This window comes from Condylura cristata, unplaced genomic scaffold (assembly GCF_000260355.1).
Source record: "Condylura cristata isolate star-nosed mole 26May11 unplaced genomic scaffold, ConCri1.0 scaffold00007, whole genome shotgun sequence".
Lineage (NCBI taxonomy): Eukaryota > Metazoa > Chordata > Mammalia > Eulipotyphla > Talpidae > Condylura > Condylura cristata.
Window position 1 is genome coordinate 49,913,923 of NW_004567108.1, and position 19,516 is coordinate 49,933,438.

Genomic DNA, 19,516 nt, shown 5'->3' on the forward strand with positions numbered 1-19,516 from the left:
AAATGCTAATGAACATTTGGAGAGTCTAGGTTTTTCAACTGTTAAGCAAAAGTTAGAGGACTTGTATGCATACTTCTACAACTATGTTAACAGGCTAAAAGTCTCATTATTTACTTTTTTTTAAGATTTTATTTTTATTTATTTAAGCACGTTTAAGAACCGGGGTGTGTCCAGAAGCATGGAGGTAAGAGGTGAGAGGATCCACCAGAGACATAGGGGGGTACAGAACAGGCAGATCTACTGAAATACACTGTTGAGGGGAGCAACAAATGAGACAGGGGAGGTTTGGTATGCCATGTGGGCCAGGTGCCTAGCTGGCCAGGCATCAAATTCATATTGCAGTGGCTGCAGATAGCTTCATAGTGCCAAGACTTAACTCCTGTGCCACTAGGGAGGCCCTGGTTATTTAAATTTTTATTGTTTTTTTAATTCACCAACTAACTTCGTTCATTCTTAAACTTTTCAAGGATGTCATGTTCTTCTTCCTTTGAATTGTCCACTGTTGACAAGAACCCTGTTCTGTAACCAGTCAGGCTAGAAATCTGCCTTATCTTGCAATTTCTGTGTCACCAAATATATTTTAATATGGGCCAATTCTATATCATTCTCATTTAATTTCATGTCTTAGCTTATATATCTCCTGTAAAAGCATGAGACTAATTCTGACCAAATAATCTGTGTCTTATGCAGTAGAACTTTTTGATTCATGGCACTAAGGTAATGTGATATGTGAATAATTTTTAAAACTTTCCATTATGGTGAATGTTAACCAAGGTAGAGTAAAAAATGGTCAGTGTATTCCTTTATACCATTAGCTTTCATGATACATATACTACACCGTTCAAAAAATTGCATGTTTTTTTTTAAGTGATTGCGGAATAAGATGATTAATGCCCTTTCATCTGAAAAATGGATGAGGATCCAAGGATATGACATGTTGTAATTCCAAACCTCCCTTACACTTTGTGTGGTGCCCATGGGCAATAGCTTTGTTCTTGTGCCTGTCTTTGCACCTGTAAAATAGAAATAATGCAATTTCTTAATAATAGTGTATATAGTGACATTGTTGTTAAATTAGTTTATGATTATAAGGTGTTTTGCTGAAATGCATTGTTATACTGAGATTAATTATGGGATGTATAAATATGCATATTACAGAATACGTAGACAATCTAAAATTTTATACATATATGATATGTACATTGAAAAACATGTACATTAAAAAACATCTACGCGAAATAGAATTCAAGTGATGTGATCTTTACTCAAGTTATGTGCAGGAATTTTTTCTTTCAAATATAAGAAACCTTTGACATTAAGAGTTAAAACTGGTATCGTCTTTAAACTTAATATGTCACTCAAGAATCCTCCATAGGAATGAAAGTCTCACCTTGAATATAGGAAGTCTTGAACAATTAATTGCTTCTGAGTATGTCTGGTGTGTGTTGAATATTTCTCCTAGGAAAGGGTAAATGTCATTTTGCAATCATCTTTTAATAAGACAGAGGAAAAGCTAGAAATATGTAATAATAGATGTGATTTGAAATTATTGCAAGCTTGTATATAAAGGAGTATGTGTGATTTGACATCCCTTCTTATTTCTATAATTCTAAATAAATTCTCCTCAAAATTTTTGCTTATACTGAAATTTCCAAATCCCAGTAAAGCATGATTACTATCATTTTATGAACATACTACATAGGTGTATAATAACATTTTGAACTGCTTCAATTAATATATAGACAAATTCCATTATAAGTCTTGAAATTTGTCAAAATGAAGTGCTTAAGCTTTGGATTTGGCAGAAAAAGATATAGGAGCTTCCTGCTTTCCCCCCTTGCTCAACAGAGGTTTCTCAGTAGTGTGCTATGATTCTTTGTTCAAGTAACCCCTGGAGCCCCTGGAATGTTTTAGGAATTAAGTGAATGCCTTTTTGTTAGCATAAAAATGAAATTGTGAAATGAATCAAACTTTTTATTAACAATAATATTGAAATGGTGGAGAGCAAGAACATGTAGAAGAGCAGGTAGGACATTGAAAATAGTGCAAAATCACATTATTTACACATGCTAACTTGTGTGCCCCTGTGGAACCTCCACATGGTAAAATGATGGTGTTTTGCTCTACAAATTACCTGTAAATTTTAAGCAAAATTCTGTCCTGTCTGAGTCAAGGAAATGCAATCAGTTTTCCAAAAAACATTGAACAATTCTGTGCTGCTGTTAAGACAGTGAATGATACTCTTACTGATTTTCTCCTCCCATTTAAATTAATGTTTTGTGTTTAACATATTATGCAAAAATATTGCAATTATTTGTACTGTTTCTGGAGTAAAACTTTAAGATGTATTTATTTGTCATTTAATGAGAATACCAGGATATTGTTGATTTATATAGGCGTTGCTATAGGTATTCTAGAAGTTAATAAGAGCTGGTGAAATCCAAAGGATCGAGTTGAATTATCCTTGAGATCCCAACAGTGGCTGAAAAATCATTAGGAAATTATTTATTTAGTTCCTGTCTCTGCTATGAATTATACTATGTTTGCATGGAGAAGGGAGTTAAGATAGGAAGACAATAGTTAAAATTACTTTGTAACTCATAAACTAAGGGCAACATGCCCAATTACGCTGTTGCCCTTTTAGAAGCAAGTGGAGTCTTGTACATTGCATAGTTTCCCTTTTTGTAATGTACCTGGTAATGACCTGTGTTTAACTTAACAGAATTTTAAGATTTTATGTCTTGAGAATTACAGTAGAAACATGTTTTTAAACAATTAAACTATTTTTTTAAAGAGTGAAACACTGAGAAAAGAACACCCTTTACCTACAGTATGAAAGCCAAGCAGTTCTTGCTACAGATGTTTGTTGTATTCACTTTGGGGAGGTGTATTTATCAGTTTTCCAGGATTTACTCATATCAACTATTTTTTTCTCTAAAGAAAACATAATACAAATACCTTAATAATATCAACTGACCCTTTGGCTTCATTGGGGAAAATTCTAGTCAAATTTAAAAGTAACAAAGCTTTTTTAAAAATGAAAAATCTTAAGGATAAATGATTGGTTTTTATTTGTATTGAATTGTAATTGTATCTAATTTGTTTCACAACTCCCATAGGAGAGCATACTTCAGTTCTGAAGTTGTTTAATAGATGAGGATGATTTTATGAGGTGTTAATTGATAGAGTAGCCTATAAATGTAATCCTGTTTTCTCTCTACACAGTTGTATGTTGTCATCTTTTTGCTATCTTGCTTTTTAAAAATCTTATTTTTATTTTATTGGTCATTACTGTATTTTATAAAATGACACATTTTGTCATCCTAAAGTAGTTCATCCTGTCAGTAACCTTATCTGCTCTTTTTTATTTGTTCGTCACCTTTATCTAAAATATTTCACTTTTTCAGAAATAATATATCAAAAATACCATCTTAACTATTCATCAGATATTTTTATTTAAGCAAATATTCAGGAATTTGAAAATAATGAAACAATTTTTTTTTTGTAGTGGAATTATAAGGTCAAATGACAGTGTTGGTTCCATGACTTTTTTCTGCCTTTTTAATTGTAGCACATGAAAAATCCAGCAATTAACTTAGGATGTTACATTATAGTTAAGATTGTAGTCAGGCGTCTCTCAATGTTCATGAAATTGTGACTCTTTTTATCATCATTATTTGCATAGAATGTGGTGTTATTTTCAAAAAATATAGGATATAAATGTGAAAAGAATTTTTCCAAGTATTTCTGTAGTCACAATTCTAGCTTTTTAGACCATGTTTTGTTTTGGTTATAAATATTCATGTTTTTAAATACTTTTAATATTCAGTATATCCAGTATATCATGAATAGTTTATCTAGTTCTCACTTTTTAGTCTAAGTACATCTTCTGGAAGAATGTTTTATGTTACTTAACTCTTTCACTTAATTATAATTACTTCTTATTTATAGATAATTATTTCAATATCGTATACCTCTTTTTCCTTTCTAATAAAGACCAAAGAGAGTTTTGAAGATGAAATTCTGGGACACTATCCATAAATAACAAACCTCTGGTTTAAATTTTATACTGCTTGATAATAGAGCATTGTTTGTTCCCCACCACCACCACCTTTGGTAGGTCCAAGTAGCAAGCAACATCTCTGACTATATGACAGATCTTTCATTTAATATTACTCTGTATATACAGAGAAATATGTGTTTGTAAGATAATGATCATAAAATCTCATACACTTTAAATCTTAAGTCTTCAAGTATCTTGACCTGCCTCTTGGCAGCTTTTTAACTGATGGTTTTATCCATCATGCTGATGGACTTCACAAACACTAGTGTACATGCCTCTTGTGTAAGCTGTTTAAAAACTCCCTGATAGGATGTATACTTTTTCTAAAGTGATACTAGGTACAAATTATTTTTTGTGTGTTCCTTATAGATGTACTCCATGCAGGAATAATTTTGTCCTGGGGAAAACACCAGTGTTTAGAAGTTGGTTTTCCTCTGAATGACTCAATTGATCTCTCTGAATGTTCACTAACTTGCAGCAGAAGCCTAATTAACAATCATTTCAATAGTTACAGAAATGGTGGTATTACTTTAAAGGGTTCAACTAGAAGCCAAGAACACTAAAACAGATTATTGGTCATTTATATGTTTCTTTTCTCCTTTATATGTATTCCTTGGAAAAATTAATTTGTATACTTGATTTTAAAACTAGCCACTTTACTATCATCATTTGGTCCTTTGTATGCGTTCCTGCATTTTCTTGTGTCTACCTGGAAAGATAATGAGAATGTGTCCTATCCACTGAAAACTAGTAAAATTCACATTAAAAAATATGTTACAAAAGACAGATCCATTTTTGATGCAAAGTAAATTTGCTGGAGGGCAGGGGAAAGCTGGATCAATCCTGATTTTGCTAAATCTTGAAAGAAACATCTATCACCACCACTACCACCGTTCCCCTGCCCAACACCAGCCCTTCCCCAACCCCCCCCCCAAAAAAAAGCAAGGAAGAGCCATTTTATCCAAAAATTTAGATAGGGCCACAAGCTAATACATTTGAGAACATAATAGGTTATGCCATGTTTTCTTTTAATCCCCAATTTTGTCCTACTTTTTTCAGTCATATACATGTCTTCATTACATAAGCCTGATAAAATTTGGAATCACTTTGAATTCTTCCTCTAATTTCTTCCATTTCTACCTCTTCAGTATTTTTGTTTGTTTCTTGTTTATACTACCAGATCTCCCTTTATTCCCTGTTCCTCTACAGTGACCAAAAAGAACAAACTTAATTGTTTTTCAGATTAAAACATATTAAAAACCAACACTATCTTCTAATTCCTTCTGGATGCAAATGGTACTCCACAGTTCTTATATGTCAGTGCTTTTTCTGTTGCCTGGAAATGTACCTCAATATTATGTGTCACATCAAGAAGGTTTCCTAAAAACTCATGATTGAATTAGGTGCCCTCCTTTTGACTTCCCAAGACATCCTGGGCTTTTCCTAATCATAATATTAGAGTTAATTGCCTTTTAACTTTTCTTCCTATCCCTCAAGATTATGAGCTCCTTGAAGGACAGAAATAATAGCTTATTTGTGTGTCTGTTTTTTAATACATGTTGTTTTAATACATGACTCTGTCTGAGTATTTTCATACATGCTTCCTAACTGGCTTTACACCACTAACTGGGTCTGGACTTTTTATCTTCTCTCTACCCAATCAAACTACTCTATCTCTATTTCTATTCTTGAATATGAAAAGTTTCCTTTTCCTGTGCTTATGAACCGCATCCTCCATGAAACCTCAGCACTCTGTTAATAATTTTAAATGGTTTTAATCTGATAATTATTATATTTACAAATGTTTGTTTTCATGTATTTTAAGTACTTTTATTTGTCTTGGTCCAAATGAGGACCTGACTTAATAGCAGGTTATTATTTTCTTCCCAAAATCATTATAGAATGGTAGTGTAACCAGGTGGTCCCCAGGAAAAAGGGAGATTCCAGGCATGCCCTCTCCCGGCCTGTGACATTCGGATACCTCCACTTACTAAAACTTTTAATGTTTTTATTAATTGCCTGTATTTTAAGAATATAAATCTTGTTTCTGCTGGCTATCATTATAAACTCCCTTTGACTGCTACTGTGTGCCCCTTGAGGATGGTACTTGATGAAGTTCAGTGGGAATGTAACTGAGATCATTTTAAAGCACTGAATTCAGTGTAATAAAGCAGATTTTCTTTTGTAATTAAGATCATAACTAATACTGGTTTCATCTAGACAATTTAACTTTCTTCTGAGTTCCTTTGCAGCAGTATGTTTTTGAGTGACTGTACTGTAAACTTCAACTTAGGTATCTGTGTATCAGTTTTGTGTTTTGTAAAAGTTAACATTTTTTTAAAACCTTATTCAACAAAGGCAGTGAATGGCTATGGAGCAGCCTACAGGTCCATTCCTTGACCCTTTGTTCGACTTACTTATATATTTCATTTGCAGAAGAAAACTCAGTCACTATACATTCCATAGCTGACAAAGTTAATAAAACATTTGTCGGGTTAAATTAATTTGAAAATAGACACATAGTTAATGTCAGTAAGGTGCTTTGAAGATAAAAAGCACAATAAGCGTTAGTTATTATCATTATGATAATTATTATCATTATTATTATTACATAGTGTCTGCTTAAAAAATACCTTTGGTTACTATGGGATGGCTGAGACTAATGAGAGGGGTAAATCTGCTGGATTTTATCCAGAACTAAGGATTTGAGACCTAATACATTAGTCTTTTTTTTTTCTTAATGGATTGAGAGATATGTTTGTTTATTCTCTTCCCTAAAAATAAATAAATTCCCTATAATGCAGAAGCATCTGAGCTCATCTTGAATAGTTTGAATGTTTTCCTTAAATCTTTATAAAGATGTTTGAGGAGTAAAAATAGTTCTGAAAAGTTTCTGAAAACATTGGCATTGATATCTAAATAGTGAAAGACCTTAATTTCTTAATTAACTATTTCTGAGTTACTCAAAATATAATATTTCATATGCTAAAAGGAAAAGAGCATCATAATGTAAGGAAATATAAATGCTTAAAGAATTTATATTACAAAAATAAACAATTTAATCTTTGGGAAATTATAAAATTACAACTATATAAATTAACTCTAGTGAAAACATTTTAAGGAAGAATCTTTAGATTATTCTTTACAAAGAAAACTTGAACCAAATTCTTTACATGATGCCCCAGACATCGTTATTAAGTCAAAGAGAAAAAGGAAATAGTGAAACATTTTTATAGATATATGTATGAAAGTCAGATAGACGCTCAGCCTCATAATCAGGAAGACATAAGTGACATGTCTGAAGAAGACATTCCCTAATATTATTGCAAATTAAGTAAGAAAAGACCTCAAGGGACTGAAAAGAAAAAAGGTGCCTAGAGCCAATGAATTACAATTGACAACCTAAAGGCAGTTGAAGAACCAATTGCTAGAGTGATTGCAAAGCTATTCACAGTGTGCAGCAGACAGAGCACACTAGAAAGCTGGAACAATGCCTTCAGTTCAGCGATATTGCTTCAAAAGAATGGAAAGAGGGGAATGGGAAGAGCCACTGACCTGAGACCAATTTCCAGGCAGCTGCACAAACTATATACTGTAATTAAAGGTTTTTGACCAGTAATCACAGAAAAACCAGACTGCAGAAAGTCTAGGGAACCAGCAAGGTTCATAACGAGGCAGACATCCTTAAAGCATGGAAAAAGCAGGTAAGAAGACCAGTTTGTTTCTGGCAGTGACTTTGAAAAGCTCTGCTGTGGTAGCCCAAATGTGAACATCACATCCTTTTGGCTTCCTTCCTGTAAGAACAAAAACATGTAATGAAAGTTTTTTGAGATGAATATATTAATACAGTGTTACTTACAAATAGGCATTTTCCTTTTTTTTTTTTCTGTATCTGTAAGTTACATGTGTCTTTGATGAAAACAATGAACTAATGAACTAGATGTGTGCAGTGGTACATTCAGTAGGCTGAAAACTGCTCAGAAGTGGCCACTTCTCCAGTCTTAGAAATGAATTAATCCGCACCTGAGTTATTTACCTGCCCACCTTTTTTTCTCTTTTGTTTACTGATATTTAGAAGCTCTCATGTTTTTCTTTTATTTAGTAATATCTCTTTATGTAGCATTCCATATTTAGCCTTAGATATATTACCTAAATACTCACATAACTGCTTTGAGTAATTTGTATCTTGAAAAAAGGGATATCTAATGGGATGGTGCAGACTTTCATCACAAATAAGATAGCCTTCTATCAGCGTACAGTAGAAACAACATCCTATTTTGCTGACACCACATCATTCCCTCCTGACTAGACCTACTAGTGTCTCTGCTGTGTTACACACCACACTATAAGAATGAAATAGGAATCCTTCTTGACTAGAAACTGTTGAATCTGAAATTGGACATGTATAGGTCTGACTAAAAAGATGAGCATTTATGGGCTTTCCACTAGTTGCTTGTAGAGAAAAAGTCAAGTAGGATTTCATTTAGGCTTAACAATTTCACTTGTTTAGTAGTTTTCAGCACAATTGTGCATAAATTTAGTTCATCCACACCTGAAATAAGATTATGGGGGTTCAAAAGAATCTCAACAAAAGATGTTTAGATTTAAAAAAAACCCATATGAAAATTGAAACAATTTTCATCAGTGAAGTGTGAAACCAACAAAGCTTTATAGAGAAAAGATTCAATGTATGGACTGTGAAATCATTTGTAGGTTGCATAGAACATTATCATTTTAACCTGTAGAATTTGTAATATTTATTTTTAATCTGTGCTTTATGACTAATAGTTGAAAAGCCAAACAAGTTCTTTATTGAAAGGGATCATAGTGGAAAATCTTAGGTAACTTGTTAAACAGGAGAACAAAGAAATAATTAAAAGAAAATAAATCTTGGTAGGGAAATCCCCAGAGAACAGCTGGTTGAAGAATTACAATTGTTAATGGTGCTAGAAAAGAAAGATATTCTCTCATCATATTAAAGCATATTGCATTGAAGAGAGATGGAAAAATCACTAGGAGGATCTGAAAAATAGGGCATAAAGGATCTTGAGAGAGAGGAGTATGATTTATATGTAATAGGTAATATCATGATTACTGTTAGTGTTATTATTATTATTATTATTATTATGCAGAAGTATATTATTTTGCCCAGAGAAAATGTCCTGATTTTCCAAAATATAAAAACATAAAGAAACATGAAGAAAAAACTATTTCTTTATTCTTTCTATATGTTATAAATATTTACATTTATGTAGTTTTAGGATAGCTTCATTTAAAATGGCACCTTTTAAATCCTAAATATTTGAATTATTCAGATGTGTGGGTAATATTCATAAATATAAAATGTGTGTTTTCCATTGATATTGAATGGTGTTTTTCTTTAAAACTTGAGTCTAGACATCTTTCTTTCTGTTTTTCCTTAGTTAATAACTTTTTAATGACATATCAGTAAGGAAGTAAAGTCCCTTTTTTATATGAAAAGGGGAAAACATACTATAAAATAATACATAAGACACCAAATTATTTGAGCCTGTTATGAGTAACAGAATTTTTTTTTTAATGCAGTTATCTCTTTTTCTTCTTTTATCAGAAGCTCCATTTGCCATTATTCTTAATGTTAAGTTCTGCTCCAGGGAAATCATCTTTCTTTAATGACTGTGAATGTACAGCATCCTTGTAATTATTTAGAGCTTTTGTCTGGCTGTGGAGATGCAGTAAGTATAGGCTGTTCTGTTGAATCTGTACTACTTCCACAGAAAGGCCCTAGACATTATTTTTTTGGTACAACACTAGATACAAATCTGTGCCTTTGCAATTTTATCTATTAAAAATGGAATACAAAACTTCTAATTCTTTTATACTTGTCATTTGATTTTTTTTTTAATGATATGTGAAAAATCCTGGGGTTAGATTTTGAAATACAGTTTTCTGTAGCCATAGTAAAGCTGAACTGAAATTGTGTACTATTAAAAATGTCTCATTTATTTAATGTTAAGGCAAGAGATATGGTTATAACTCCTTTGTATATTCACTGAAATTAGTTTTAGAATAACTATTCTTCTCCAATTCAGTTTGTTCACAAATATTTACAAGTTTGTAGAGAACTATGGTGAGATTACTTGATCCATTCTTTGTCAGTTTTGATTGAATAATACCTTCATTTTTATTTTTATACATCATGGAGTTTTAATCTTTAAAAGCCTATTCAATCTTAATTTATAATCTGTTTAATAAAATTACATGGTATACTTTTAAAAAGGTACAAAAGTGTATGCCAAACATACACTTTCTGCTCCTATGCCCTGTTTTGCTTGAATTTACAATTCTTAGCCTTTAACCAGGCTACTTTATTACCAAACTTTGAATGTCAAAAGGTTAAAAACACCAACTTAATGAATTTTGCTTAATAACATAATGAAATATGGACTATATTTTAATGAATGTAATTATCTTAAAGATGGTACTTCTGAGATACTTGTAGTAAGATATTATAGCCATTTCAAGAAAATTAATTTTAATAATTTAGCCTGTAGGTTACCATCAGTTTTAAGCAGTTATTGAGTCAAATGAGGGGATAGAGGAACTCTAGCTTTATTTCACGAGAAGAATTTGTGATTGTATGAGGATATGCATCTAAGGAGTCATGCGTTAATTATTTTAATTAGGAAAAATTTCTAACAGATAAGTACAGGGAATAATATAGCAGAGAAACTCATCTACCCATTACCCATATTTAGCAAATGCTAACATTTTACCATATTTGTCTCAGATCTTTTCTTTAAAGAAACAGATCACTTCTTCAAAAATAAGTTATACATTGAAATTGCTGTGTATCTTATCTAACATATTTTTATACTTTGAATACATGTATATATGTAGGTATCTCTCGTATCTCTCAATATACATGGTAATACTTTGTGATAAAAATTGTATACAAGTGTATCTTGCCGTATATATTTTTATCACGCTTTTTCATTTTATCTTTTGAGACTTTCTATGATATATGTAAATCTAGCTCATTCATTTCCACTGATATATTATGTTCTAAGACATGATTGCCATAATCATTTCATTCTTTCATTGATGAATTTTTTTATTGCCTCTGAATTTTTGAAATTACTAATGAAACTATTGATGAATCACTTTATACATGTTTCCTTGAGCATATGCAAACATTTTTTAACTCTGTATATATAATATAAAGGTGGAATTATGCAACATCAGAAATACATATTTATCGTGGTGGGTGTTTAACTTGACCCTTCGGTTTTAGAGACTGGACAAACAATGAGACTTCAAGGTTAGACCATTTGGATTAAAATCCTTTTACTGCTGACCAGCTAAACAATATTGTGCAAAAACTTAAATCCGTTTTCTTATCTGTAAAATGGGGATAATCCTAGAACCTACCTCATAGTAAATAGGATTAACTGAGGATTGAGAATAGAGAGTGCTCAGTCAGTATGAACTCTTGCTCCTTATTGTTCTCCCCACCTCTGTAGAAAGGTTGTTTGGGAAATTCAATGGTACTTTTATGTACCTGTATAGTGTTTATGTGACTGCTTGTTAAATTCACAGAAATGAAGCAAAAAATGATCAAATATAGTTATAATATGTTTATGTATCTTTAAGGATTCTTAAAGAATAAATTCCAAATAACAAAATAAAAAAAATGAACACCTTATACACTCTTTGAACTTTTGTTATATAAAATTATAAACAATTTATTCTACTTTCTTTCATATATGTCTTCTTGTCAAAAACTTGATCTTTTATCATTAGCTGATAAAAGGTACTTTCATCTTTTATTGTGAGAAATCTGGGAAAATCGAGTCTTTTGGTGATATTCACTTGTGAAATATGATACTAAAACTTGTTTTTAAGGTGTTCCAGATATATCATTCTCAGTGTTTTAATATGTTGAATTTACAGTACAATTAGTACCATTATCTTTCCTTTAAAAAGGTACAAAAGCAAGTGTAGAATATTACACATCGCCAAACCATAAAATATGAGGGACATGATTGAACAAGCTGTGGACCCCTGCAGATTTTTATATTTCTGGAGGCCCCACAGAAACCCAGGAATCCAATGTTCATCTTTGTCACTTGGTGTGATTGACAGACTTGCTGTTTCATCTCTTTGAAGGTACAAGAGATTTTTCAGGTTCTTTTAGTGCTTGTCACACCATTTCTGACTTTCAGATTTAAATAGAATCTTCTCAATCCTTATAGGTGGATTATTTTGCATCACTTTTATTGATTTCTAACATTTTTGGAAATATGTAAGAGTACCCCTAGAAAACTAAAGTGTGTTTTTCTGTGGGAAAATATTTTAAAGATTAGTTATCAATTTTCCAAAAGCTCAAAATTTAACAACCACAAACACCAGATTGAAACAAATTACTTATTTAAAATACATATTTTTTTAAAGAGCAGAAGAGAAAATTCCAGCCTATCTCTGTATTTCTTATAATAAATCAGACCTGGTGTGTGTTTTTAACAACAACAACAAAAGAGGGTGTGCTTCTCCACCGTCCCCCCCCCCCTTCACTCTCAGTTTCTTTTGATCATTGATCTGGGTGACCCCACACTCAGGGTTTTTTTTCTTCATTTGACATGGACAGAGTTTTGAAGTATCGGTCTCCTTTGGGAACCCCGGGCAGTTCCACTTGACTAACCTGTGATCTAATGAGTAGTAATGCAGGGTTACAGTGACCATTTTGTGTGCTTTGAGGAGGATGGCCAGACAGAGTAGGAGAAAGGCAACGTCTGCAGAGAGAAAGAGAGGCAGGGTGATCGAATAGTGTGAAAAAGACTTGTTAGCCCACATTAGTTTGCCTGATTTACTTCACAACAGGTCAGGGGAGGCCAACTGCAGGGCTGTCCTTCAATTGCAAAGTTGAAAATCCTGGTATTAGAAAAGCTTTCAGTTCTCCTAGAGGGATTAATTCCAAAGTTAGTTTTAACTCACCTTTGAATTGCAGCAAACAGTAGCATCAGACTCTCCTTCAATCCTAACATAAATTTATGAAATGCTTAGAGTTTAATGCTTAGAGTTTGAAACATCCTGTTTTGCTTCGTCCCATGTACAATGAGCTTGGATATGAAAGAGAAGCCAAACACTGAGCGAGTCATTGCACTTTTTTATGCCCTGTGTTCCTGAATGAAGTGTTCATGCTTTCCAAGGGGAAAGGCTGTAAGAGGAACTCTGTGTACCTATAGCCTGGTAACCAGGGAAAGGACTTAAGTGAGTCCTTGCACAGCTACCAGGGTGTGGGTTAAATGTGCACATTCTGGTGTATCCTTCCTATAGAAGACTGTTGGAATATTTATTTAGAAAACAAATTTAGTTTTCAAACGCCTTTTCCTCTAGCTCAAGTTAAGATGGTATATTTTACATCTTACTTTAAAATTTTTTTATTTTATTTATTTATGCATATAAGAACTAGGGTGTATGCCAGATGTGCAGGGGATGAGAGGATTCACCAGAGACAGAGTGGGGAGCAAAACAGATGGATCCACTGAAATACATTGCCGAGGGAAACAGTAGGTCTGCTGCACCATATGGGTCAGCTTGCTGGCCAGGAATTGAACTCATGCTGCAGTGGCTGGAGATAGCTTGATAACACTTAGATTCTAATTCCTGAGTTGAGTCTCCAGGGAGGCCCTACATCTTACTCTTTTTTTTTTTTTTTTTTTTACTTTTAAGTGAAAAACAATAGATGACTTACCAAAAACCACCAAAGTTCATGAAATATGTTGCCCAACTGTGTTATTCTAGGAACCAAAATGTAATCTTCTTGAATTATTAATCTTTTCCCATCACACTGAACAGAACTTTGGAGTTTAAATACTACAAAACACACACACACACACAGTTGATCACAGTGCTGCTTTTGTTTGACAGTATTTCTGTAAGACTAGCCAATACAAGTCATCTCATAATGGGATTAAAGAATAAAGAAACTTTGGTAATGCCAGCTTCTTGGTTTTATATCTTTACGTATAAATAGCAATACACAGACATGGAAAGAGAAGGAGAGAGAATCTAAAACCCTGTGTTTAAAATAAAAATGGGAAATGAAAACAAATGGTAATATTGTTGTTTGGCAGTTCTTCAAACCCTTCTTGCCTTAAGGTTATAAAAAGTATGGAGACTTAAAGTGTATTCTTTGTGCTGTAAGGGTACCCAGAAGATGCCCTAACCCACTCTTACTTTCCACATGCAGGTGTTTTGACTTTGCTAAAGAGAATCTTCATAGAATAATGACACATTATGGTAGACCAAATGTAACACTTTTACAGAGCAACGAATATATGAAGAATTTATCTGTTGAGACAGATAAATTTAATATTTGTAAATATGTGGGTCTAGCTTTCAATTGGTAAAATAAAGTTTTCTAAAGATAAAAGCTACATCATATTTTTTAATACATATAAGCATTTTAAAGGGACAGATATATTAAGAAAAGAGAAAGAAAAAAGAGACATCTGCATTGTCACAGGTGGGCAGTCTTCAGAGGAGAGTTTTAGTTTATAATTTTAAGCATATTTTTGTGGTTTTAAAGAATTTCATTATTTTACAAAATAACTGCTCATCCCCTCAAACATATATATATATGTGTATATATATATACACACACACACACATATATATATACATACATATATTATTTTTTTTGCACACTTGCTGTGTGCCAGATGCTATAAAAGGAGGTACAAAGATGAAGACAATATGGTCCCGTCCCTTATGTCACCTATATTTAACAGATAATTGCAATATGTGATAAAGGTCAATGGAGGTGTGTGTGGTGTGTTATGGGACACAGAAACTAAAATCAATCTGAACTAACATGTCCATTGCAAAGTATGTTTTCATAGAGTTTATCACAGGATTATGTCCACAGTTCTGGGAAGCAATGGTAGCACTTTTTATCCATTTTGTAAATGAAGACCCCATAAATGAAGTAACACGTTACCCCAGACCCAGCTAGTGAACAGAACCCAATTCTTTGAACTTCAAATCATTGCTCTTTTTACTCCACTACAATAATCTCGTCATTAAGTTTTTTTAAGTAATAAAAACTTTTTATTTATTTTATTTAAAAAAATTTAATTTTCTTTCATTCCTTTTCCTTTTTTTTTTTTACTTTGAAGTCTTGAACCAAGTTTTTCTCTTGGATGTTTCTTGCCATTTGGACATGCCCCAGCTGCCAATTTGCAGATGGGCCCTTTTAACAAATGAACACAAATGGAATGAGTAATATACAGAAGAAACTAAGCCAAGTATGTTTTTATATATTTGTGAAACAGAGTGGCTATTGTATTCCAGTACTTGGGGGAGAAAGCCTGCTGATTTGGGCTTAACTTACTGTCCAGTTCGCCTTTGTTTTTAGAAATAACACAAGGCTGCATTAGAGAGCTAATGACAATGAAAGCTATTTACGTAAATACCCATCCTTCCCTCTGTGTTTTCCTGTCTGTGACCTACCTCTAGTAGTTTTGAGGCTCCATTCATTCTTTTGTGTATATTCATCAGTCTTATAAATGAGGAACAAGAGGAGAAGGGAAGATAGAAAAGGGTCTTTGGCAGCAGAGGAAACAAGAAAAAGAGTGGAGGTATAAAACAATATGTCATATTTTGGGAATTGTTAGCTGTTTTCTAAAGAAAAGAATAAATTGTCTAAATGTAAACTTTTCTGTGTTTCATGGGAAATAGATATCAGAGTTAAAAGGGTTACTTTGTATTGGATAATGGTTCCTTTCTGAGGTACCTTTTATTAAATACCTCTACCACCCAGGCAATGTGATAGAGTAAAGATATTGAGGTCAACTCATCTGACTGCAATCTGGCAGTGGATTCCTAAGTTGATCTTCTTTTATAAAATACTACAGACCAACAGAGGGAGAGAAAACATTAAAAGATATTTCCTAGCTCTCAAAAAATTCTGAGTCTTGATTATATGACTGTTGACGTCTTTGAATAACGTAGGTGTACCGCATATCTACTCCAGAATTAATTTTTGTTCTTGTAAAGAATATTGCTGATTTTTATCCAGCAATATTCACTGGGGTAAGGGATCTTTGTTTTGATTTCTAACATATATGTAGGTACCTAGAATAGGTCCTCAAATATATAATAGGTGCTTAATGAATAGTGTCAGGTAAACATTCAGTAACTGTGCTGGGTCCCTCAGTGTTCTGTGTCTTCATCTTTGTACCCTAAGTTCCTACCACTGCAGTATTCCAGGTGGGCAGCTTTGAAAAATGCTCTGCAGAGGTGGCTCAAACAAATGATTCACATTATTAAAACATTATTATTGTAGTGTTTCTAAAAGTGCTTTTAAATTCTTATTTGGATATTTAAAAGAAGATGATAATAGTCATTTGAAATACCTATCTGAATTATACACCCCAGTACCCTTTTTTGTTATTACTATTATTCCCCCTTTATGTAGGCTCTCTGTCATGATTTATTTGGGGGCTCTATTGTATTTTAGTTTGGAATCTCCACATTTTGCTCTTGAGCTCAAAGTCTTTACTTAATATTGTCATTAAATATGATTGTCATTAAATGATTCAAGTATTGCTGATAAAATTTAAATTCCATTTAGTAGAATTGTTCTTTTTTTCTTTATACTTTTAAGAAACGGAAATATATTTTATGTGTTAGAGAAATTCGGCAATTCTAAAGGAGCTCTCAAACACCTAATAAGACCAGTTATGGTGGAAATAAAAAATTTGGTGAACATCAAAATTAACAGGGATGACATTTACTAAGGCAGGTGGTAAATGTCAAAATGTATCTACTAGCCTGATGGCATATATGCGTCATGTCTAGAGAACCACTGTGTCTCTGGGGTAATCATCTGAAATGCCTTTCATCTGTTTCACTAATTGTTTCATAGACTAAACCCTGTATAGAAACCTTTCACTCTGAGACCACACTGAAAACACATCTGTGCTTAAGAATGTTGGTTTTTAAAAAAGTAAGCGTGCATGTATTCATGTAAGTTGGTATTAAAGGAATCTGTGTCCAGATATATTCCAAGTTTCCCTCCAATAGAGAAGTCAAATAGTGTGTAGTAATAACATTTAAAAGACAATCGGGTAAGTAAAATCAGTTTTATGTGTTTTCCAGAAATCACCATCCTATTTCAAAGAGGTTTGATAGCCCCAATCTGTCTTTTAATCTGTCTGTAGAACCTAGTTGTACTGGAGGCCTTGACATATACTTTCTGCGTTTGGGTTATGAGAACCAGAATATCCACTAGAGTAAACCCTCCCTCTTTATCAAGGAAAGATAGCAGTCAAATACAGAGTTGCTGAATGTGTGCCAAAGTGTGTGGAGGGAGAATAAGAAGGCCCCTCAACATCCTTACCTGGGGCCAAATGCTGCCCAAGTTTTTTCAGTTCATGTTAGACCAGGTTAAAGGTGCTGGTTACAGAGTGGGCCCATGAGGATCCAGAGAACACCCTGGCCCAGACCCTTAGCTCAACGCCAGAATGTCTTTCATGTTTGAGTTGCTCTATGGAAAATGCAACTTAGAACAGAACAAACTCCTGGGCAAGACTACTGTGAATTTTCTCCATCCAGTAATAGACACTATTCTCTGTGATTACCAAGAGTTCAATTCCATGTCTTTGCCACACTAAAGGGCTGCATCTTTAACATCAAAGCATGGCTTTGGGTTTGTCTGTCACTCATCCTTCATGAATACCTCCTTTATGTGCCTGCATTTAAATACACCTACGAAATGTAGATACGTGCATGGGACACAACTAGAAGGCACTGAAACTTTTCAAAAGCAACCTCCAATGTGTGTGAAGGCCCTGTTCTTTCATGCACAGGAACTTTAAACATTTATGATCTCTTGTGTGGCAGGAGAACACATGAAAGCTGAAATTCTATAATTTGACTTTTATTTTCCTATTTAAAAGTTCCTCTGGATTGGAGTTTTTGTCTGAGATTAGACAAAGATTTATTTGGAAACCAGCCCAGTAAGGGAGAGGAAAGCCTGCTGAGGCCTAGTACAGTGGTGACCTTGGGATTAGAGAACAAAGGAAGACATAGAATCCGTTGATATAAACTCTTTAAGGAATAATGTAAAGATGAAAAGACTGATGATCTCAACACCTGAGATGAGCTTCAGGGGCTCTTATTTCCACAATGCCACTTTCTACCTATTGCAGTGGTCTTCAGGCTTTGCCATAGAAACTATGCAAGAAAACCTTTATGTGTTTTTAAATTTTTTATAGATGTTTTTTGTAGTTCATGCTCTGTTACCTACTTAATTATGAATTTGTCTGAGAACTTGGAGTGTTGTATTCATCTACCCAGTTTTTCTCTTTTTGATATATTTTTTATCAAGAGCCTGCTTTTATAGTTCAGGCAAATAAAATTATGTTGAAATTAACTTCTTCATCATTGAAGATACTGACATGAATATGCCAAGGGTTCTAAAACAAAATGCCAAAGGACTTGAAAGATTCTTGGAATACATGATCTTTCACAAGAAGACTGCTTTTGTACATGTATTTTAGACCTAAAGAAAGGTTCTAGAATGAACTCTTATTGATTCCATATCCTAGTGTTATTTAAAAAAAAAAGTCTATTAGCCACATGTAAGTAGCTAGAGGCAGGGGAGGGAGAGGAATGTACGGAAATGTGTCTGTCTTGGGATGTCTCGTTTTCCAGAATCCCTGCCAACGGCTGGCAAGCCCAGAAAGGCAGATATTGGCACCATTCCCTGCTGCTCTCCGCCCTCTGTGGCATACCCCATTAGACGCCTGTTCTAGGCGTGACCTAGATTCCCTAGCTGATGCTTGGGTCTAGCCAACCCATTGCATATATATATATATATATATATATATATATTTTTCCTGTTGCCTCATCTGGTCATCTGACATCTTGCTCAGCCATTAAGTTAAAGAAATGCTCCAAAGATCAGTGCCAAATTGTGTCTGCCCTTATTCTTGGTGGCATGTGCCCAACTGTCGGTTGACAGGTGGGACACCACCTGGGGCACGTTAACTTCCCACACCAGATGGAGTTCTGCTCATCCAGGGGAAGAACCACAACTGGGTTGCTAGGACAGATGCACTGCAGACAGTCCCTGGATGTGAGGTTGCTCATTCACCCCTTGCCCCACCTTCCCTCACTGCATATGCAGGTATGAGTTCTGTGGTATAATAGGAGATTTCCAAGCTTAACATTTCTCTACTTGACCTGGTGTTTGAGTAAGTCTTCAATTCTCCAAAACTTGAGAAATAGTTTGTAAACCAGAGGTATCTGAAGCTATGGAATTTTGATAGTGACCTTAAAAAACATAGGCTATAAAAACATTTATATTAGCATTTGCCAAAAGGTTGTTTGGCCGGTGTTAGAAGTGCTGACATTTTAATTGACTCTTTTGCTCTCGGTAGCATGATTTGGACTTAAATCTGCTTA

At 33.6% G+C, this 19,516-nt stretch overlaps 1 protein-coding gene across 1 annotated transcript in view; it reads left to right on the forward strand.

Annotated features, from left to right (window-relative positions):
* The window catches only part of ARL15 (ADP-ribosylation factor-like 15), a 360,786-nt gene that overhangs the window by 179,392 nt on the left and 161,878 nt on the right, over positions 1 to 19,516 (forward strand). The gene's annotated exons all lie outside the window — the stretch shown is intronic.